The 7,499-nt window shown below is 39.0% G+C and overlaps 1 protein-coding gene across 1 annotated transcript in view; it reads left to right on the top strand.

Moving 5' to 3' along the window:
* Nucleotides 1-7,499, top strand: part of LOC106141185 (uncharacterized) — a 28,259-nt gene that overhangs the window by 1,255 nt on the left and 19,505 nt on the right. The window lies entirely within an intron of this gene.

Here is a 7,499-nt window from a genome sequence, read left to right as displayed (position 1 = left end):
ACTATAAAATATAAAAATAGAGTCTGAAGAAGGACATAGGGTACTTGAAACAAACAACAAGAAATAAAAAAAAAAATGAATAAAACAAAAATAGAACATGCTGTATCTTCAACACACGTAGGTACAACACCTGTTGAGAATGTGAATGTGTGTCGTGTCGTATTGAATGTGTTAGTTGGAGCGTAACGCGTATTAATGAGTGCTCTATTTGATAAACCATATAAAGATATAATATACATACATACATATGGTCACGTCTATATCCCTTGCGGGGTAGACAGAGCCAACAGTCTTGAACAGACTGAATGGCCACGCCCACAATAAAATTTTTTTCTTGCACCCGTGCGAACCTGGTGCGGGTCGCTAATACCAAAATAAGTAAAATTATGTTATTATGGTGCCGTGTGATTTCCGGCACCAATATATAAAAAGAATAGGACCACTCCATCTCTTTTCCATGGATGTCGTAAAAGGCGACTAAGGGATAGGCTTATAAATTCTTCTTTTAGGCGACGGGCTAGCAACCTGTCACTATTTGAATCTCAATTCTATCATTAAGCCAAACGGCTGAACGTGGCCTATCAGTCTATCAAGACTGCTATCTCTGTCTACCCCGCAAGGGATGTAGACGTGATTATGTGTATGTACGTATGTAGAGCATCTTTCAGCAACATTGCACCGGTAGTACACCACAAACACACACACACACTTTACCGACTTTGTACGGTTCAGAGAGCGCCGTTCCGACGTTCCGACGGGCAACGGGTTCGATGCCCGGGTCACCTGCTAATTAGTGATATACCAATTGTGGACTGGGATGTGCATGCTTGCATGAAGAGAGTTATGAATGTGGATGAAGCGAAGGAAGTATGCAGAGATCGTGGCAAGTGGAAAGAGGTAGTCTGTGCCTACCCCTCCGGGAAAGAGGCGTGATTTTAGTATGTACATACATACATATAATCACGTCTATATCCCTTGCGGGGTAGACACAGCCTACAGTCTTGTTAAGACTGATAGGCCACGTTCAGCTATTTGGCTTTAAGACAGGATTGAGATTCAAATAGTGACAGGTTGCTAGCCCATAGCCTAAAAGGAGAATCCCAAGTTTATAAGCCTATCCCTTAGTCGCCTTTTACGACATCCATGGGAAAGAGATGAACTGGTCCTATTTTTTTTTTGTATTGGTGCCGGGAACCACACGGCATTTTTGTGTATGTATGTGCATGGCCTCATAACAATGCCGAGGTAGGTTCTGATAGGGCTGTGAAGTTCGGCAGTGGTCTAGTGGTTAAAAAGTCATCATCTGTTGGCGTTCGTCCTGTTGTGTATTTTCCTTGATTTACATTAAATCCTACTAATATTATAAATGCGAAAGTTTGTGAGTATGTCAGTATGGATGTAAAAACTACTGAACCGATTACGATGAAGCGCGCAACCAAAGATTTCACGGATTGGAGCATAAATACAACCTCCGACTCAACATCGTCTGTCGCGCGGTTCCCCAGGCATAACACCTAGCCTGGCGGAAGCTCTTCCCTTTGGCGGCGGTCGAGCCGAATATACGTTCCCGCTACACATACATACATATAATCTCATCTCCCTTGCGGGGTAGACAGAGCCGACGGTCTTGTAAAGATTAACAGGCCACGCTCAGCTGCTTGGCTTAATGGTGAATGGAGTAAAATAGTGTCAAGTTGCTAGCGCAGCGCCTACAAGAAGAATCCTAAGTTTATTAGCCTTTCCCTTAGTCACCTTTTACGATCTCCACGGGAAAGACATGGAGTGATCCTATTCTTTTGTATCGGCAACACATGGCACGCAAAAAACACATCTTCAAAACGCCTGCCAAATTAATACCTTATATTTTAAATAAGTATGGAAATGTTTTTGCTATTATAAACTTAGTAGGCGCGGTGCGTGCTAATAATCTAAGAACTGAATACGCCGCAGACCGGACAAAATGGTAAGATAAATGTAGGAAAGCGGACCTCAGACTCTAAAGCACTATGGTGGGGTTGCAACTGAGAATGCGCGAAGATGAGAGAGAGATTTACGATACTTTGGTAGGTTCTACGGTTTTATAGGTATAAGTCATGAAAGGCGACTAAGAGATAGGTAGGCTTATAAACTTGGGATTCTTCGTTAAGACGATGAACTAGCAACCTGTCACTATTAGAATCTCGATTTTATCATAAAGCCAGATAATTTCAATCTCATTTATATCATTAAGGCAAATAGCTAAACGTGGCCTATCAGTCTTTACAAGACTGTTGGCTATGTCTACCCCGCGAGAGATATAAACGTGACCATATGTTCTTTCGATCGTGGCAAGTAGAAAGATTGCTGCTTATCACTCCGGGAAAAGGCGTGATTTTATGTATGTATGTATCTATACTAATATTATAAAGCTAGAGTTTGTTTGTTTGTTTGAACGCGCTAGACTCAGGAACTACTGGTCCGAATTGAAAATTCTTTTTGTGTCGAATAGACCATTTATCGAGGAAGGCTTTGGGCTGTATAACATCACGCTGCAACTATAAGGAGCAAGGAAATAATGGAAAATGTGAAAAAAAAAACGGGGAGAATTATCCATCCTTCAAGAATAACTATTCCACGCGGACGAAGTCGCGGGCACGGCTAGTCTGGTATAACTTGTTTGATCATGATTATCATGATTATCAGTTAATCGCGTTAAATCTAATAATAATCGCGTGTCTATAATGATATCATTGTTAATACACGTGGTGCCAGAGAGTAAAAAATCAGAGACACAAATTATTGTCTATGGGCATTTTTTTTGTTTAAGTAATTACCTTTTATCCGTTTTATGTCCTTACTTCTTTGGTGATCCCGGTTGCATCCTCACCACTCTGGAGAGGAGCCCGGGGTGTGCCTTTGGCCATGGATCCTGGATTGGGTGAATCAGGTTTTACACGAAGCGACTCCCGTCTGACCTCCGCAACCTTTGCAGGGGACCCTAACCCGTATTGGATCGATCATGGTTACACATCCAGTTGCCTGAATGTGCTCAAGATGTTTCCCTCACCATAAAAGCATCGGTTAGTTTTCAAACTAATGTACATGTTCCGTGTAAAAACCTGACTCACCCAATTCAGGGTCCATGGTCAAAGGCATACCCCGGGCTCCTCTCCAGGGTGGTGAGGATGCAACCGTGACTTAAACCAGGATGAAAGAGGAGGATTATATATGTAATTTTAAAAAACTGCATTCAAATCTGAACAACAGGTTAATAAAACAACTAAATAGGTACAAATGTGATGATTTGTTTTTATTTTGTAGCATACCTACATACAAACATATAATCACGTCTATATCCTTTGCAGGGTAGACAGAGCCAACAGTCTCGAAAAGACTGATAGGCCACGTTCAACTTATTGGCTCGATGATAGAATTGAGATTCGAATAGTGACAGGTTGCTAGCCCATCGCCTGAAAGAAGAATCCCAAGTTTTGTAACAGTTTACGAGTAATTCCGTGTTTGCGTGTTTAACAGTCTATAAATTATCGCTGATTAATTGCTTGATTAATGAGCGGTCAAGAGTGTGTCGACATATGAATTATAAGAACTACTCGTATTCCTATGACACAATGAGAAAGAACATACATACATACATACATATGGTCACGTCACACCAAAACTAACTATTAAGTTACTTTCAGAAAAAAAACATACATACATATAGTCACGTCTACATATCCCTTGCGGGGTAGACAGAGCCAACAGTCTTGAAAAGACTGATAGGCCACGTTCAGCTGTTTGGTTTAATGATAGAATTGAGTTTCAAATAGTGATAGGTTACTAGCCCATCGCCTTAGAAAAATAAGTTCATACGGGTATACCTTAGTCGCATTTTACGATATCCAAGGGTAAGAGATAGAGTGGTCCTATTCTTTTTATGTATTGGTGCCGGGAACCACACGGTATTGTATGTAGGTATATTTGGTTAGTTAATTTTTGTATATCTATAATTTAAAAGCTAGTTTTTTTTATATAACGGTACCCTATACTCAATCATCGATATAAATCATTTAATTACATGCGATGCAGAATCATCAATAATTCCGATCATTAGCTGATGACTGTGAGAAGTCAGTCACGTTTTATATCGGCTGACTCTTCTGTCAGTTTTGACTGAATCTATATTACTAAATATATAAACTGCGGTGTGGTTCCCGGCACCAATATAAAAAAAAATCGGACTACTACATTTCTTTCCAATAGATGTCGTAAAAGGCGATTAAGGGATAGGCTAATAAACTTGGGATACTTCTTTTAGGCGATGGGCTTGCGACCTGTCACTATATGAATCTCAATTCTATCATTAAGCCTTACAGCGAACGTGGCCTATCAGTCTTTTCAGGACTGCTGGCTCTGTCGACCCCGCAAGGGATATATAGACGTGACTATATATACATATGGTCACGTCACCACAAGACTAACTAACTATTAAGTTACTTTTAGAAAAAAAACATACGTACATACATATAGTCACGTATATAGCCCATCGCCTAAAAGAAGAATCCCAAGTTTGTAAGCCTATCCCTTAGTCGCCTTTTACGACATCCATGGTAAAGAAATGGAGTGGTCCTATTCTTGTTTGTATTGGTGCCGGGAACCACACGGCAAATTTAATAAGTATCATTAATAAGTAAATTAATAAGTACCATTGTTCGGATACATGAAAAAAACAACTCACAAACATTTCCAAAGTTAATTTCAGCTTAATTTCAACCCCGTTAATACAAGGTTATTCGATTGGCCAAAGTTTATCTGAATCGGTTAGGCAAGGACGCTGGGAGTCGCAACACTGACTTTTCTCACAACTGTATCAGATTAGATGGGTGTGTACTGCGTTCGCGCATTCTTGATACTTGTGCGAAAGTGAAGGTAATAAATAGTATGGATTGATATTTGTAGGGAGTAGTTCCCGTGGCATATATGAAGTATGTGTTCGAATTGAAAATTGTTTTTGCGTCGAATAGGCCATTTAAGGCTTTAGGCTATATAACATCACGCCGCAACTATTAGGAGCGAAGATATAATGGAAAATGTGAAAAAACAACGGGGATAATTATTCATCCTTGAGCGGGCTTCAATGATGCCCGAAATAACTATTCCACGCGGACGGAGTCGCGGGCATAGCTAGTCTATACTTATATTATTTAGCTGAAGAGTTTGTTTGTTTGTTTGTTTGAACGCGCTAATTTCAGGATCTACTGGTTCGAATTGAAAAATTCTTTTTGTGTTGAATAGATCATTTATCGAGGAAGGCTTTAGGCTTTATAACATCACACTGCAATTATAAAGAGCACAGAAATAACGGAAAATATGAAGAAAAAAACGGGGGAAATTATTCATCCTTGAGAGCTTCCAGGATGCCTGAAATAACTATTGCACAGATAATAAGAATAAAACATAATTACTTATTGGTTACAAAAATATAGATGTCAGTAGTTTTTTTTTAAAGTATCAAGACCTCCCGAGCCACAGATAAGGTTGTATATACATTACGTAACATGCAATTCCCCGTGATTATACGTGGGGCAACGGTCAATAATTTGTGATATTATGGGAAAAATTTATATTACGAGTAATGTCAGGATGACAGCTAAATTATTGATGAAATTAGATTAACTTTGTATGTATCAAATGAGCTTTTGGTGGCAATTTTTGGTTATATAAATCTTTTTAACACCGTACCTATACATCTTACTAATACGAGTATTAGAAATGCAAACGTTTGTGAGTATGTTAATATGGATGTTTGTTACACTTTCACGCAAAAACTACTGAACCTATTACGATGAAATTTGGCATGTGGGTAGCTGAAGACCCAGAATAACACATGGGCTACTTTTTATCCCAGAGTTCCCGCGATATTGATAGGGTTTCCATGCGGACGAAGTCTAGTCTGTCTATATTACCGAATGCCGTGTGGTTCCCAGCACTTTTATAGAATATGACCACTCTTATGTCTGTCCCGTGGATGTCGTAAAAGGCGACTAAGGGATAGGCTTACACACTTGGATTATTCTTAGGCGATGGGCTAGCAACCTGTCACTAATCTTAACTCCATCATCAAACAATACAGCTGAACGTTGCCTTTTAGTTTTTCCGAGACGGTTGGCTCTGTCTACCCCGTAGATAAAGATGTGATACGTTTGTATAATAAAAGTGGCAAACATTAACTGAGATAAATTTATCTTAACAGCTTCACACAAATGACTAATTCCATTGTTAAATTTCACAAAAACTTGCGCATCAGTGACGCAAACGCATGAAATGTTACCGAAATTATAAACTCACATGGGATAGAGAAACATGCGAACAGACGAACAAACGATTTTGCAATACGACCTCGTATAGATCATATCAGAATTGTTCACAGATAAATAAATGAATGGTCATCTGTCATACAAATTAACGAGGGTGTGAAGAATATTACATTAACAAGACTGTTGGTATATATACAGGTCAAATAAATATATACAGGACATACATACATATGGTCACGTCTTTATCCCTTGCGGGGTAGACAGAGCTTACAGTCTTGAAAAGACTGAATGGCCACGTTCAGCTATTTGGCTTAATGATGGAGTTGAGATTCAAATAGTGACAGGTTGCTTACCCATCGCCTAAAAAAGAATCCCAAGTTTGTAAGCCTATCCCTTAGTCGCCTTTGACGACATTCATGGGGAAGGGATGGAGTGGTCCTATTCTTTTTTGAATTGGTGCCAGGAACCACACAAAAAAAAATATATACAGGACAAATCAAACACATTGAGTTAGCCTCGAAGTAAGTTCGAGACTTGTGTTACGAGATACTAACTCAACGATACTATATTTATAATAAATACTTACATAGATAACATTATATCATCACATAGATGAATACAAAAATTCTTTTAGTCACCATTTACGACATTCATAGGAAAGAGATATAGGGTTCCTATTCTAAAGTGCTTATTACGTATCAGGTATAAAAAGGCCGTGTGGTTACCGGCACTAATACAAAAAATAATAGGACCACTCCATATCTTTCCCATGGATGTCGTAAAAGGCGACTAAGGGATAGGTTTACAAACATGGGGTTCTTTTTTAGGCGATGAGTTAGCAACCTATTCACTATTTGAATCTCAATTCTATCATTAAGCCAAATAGCTGAACGTGGCCATTTAGTCTTTTCAAGACTGTAGACTCTGTTACCCCGCAAGGGATATAGACGTGACCATATATATATATAAAAAGGTACAAATATATAATCACCCAGGCATTTCCTAAGAATAGTTTCTTTAATTCCCGCGTGAGTACTGCCCCGGGCAATGACTAGTCTGACACAATGAAAAAGAGCAAGGTTTGAACAATCAACATTGGTACATTTTGACCTCTTCTGGTCTAAGTGCCGTGTGGTTTTTGACACTTTGGAATAGAAACAATTTGACAATAATTAAGCGATGTGAAGTATACTATAATAATGA

This window comes from Amyelois transitella, chromosome 29 (assembly GCF_032362555.1).
Source record: "Amyelois transitella isolate CPQ chromosome 29, ilAmyTran1.1, whole genome shotgun sequence".
NCBI lineage: Eukaryota > Metazoa > Arthropoda > Insecta > Lepidoptera > Pyralidae > Amyelois > Amyelois transitella.
The sequence above is the reverse complement of the archived record's forward strand: the minus strand, read 5'-3'. Positions and strand labels throughout refer to the sequence as shown.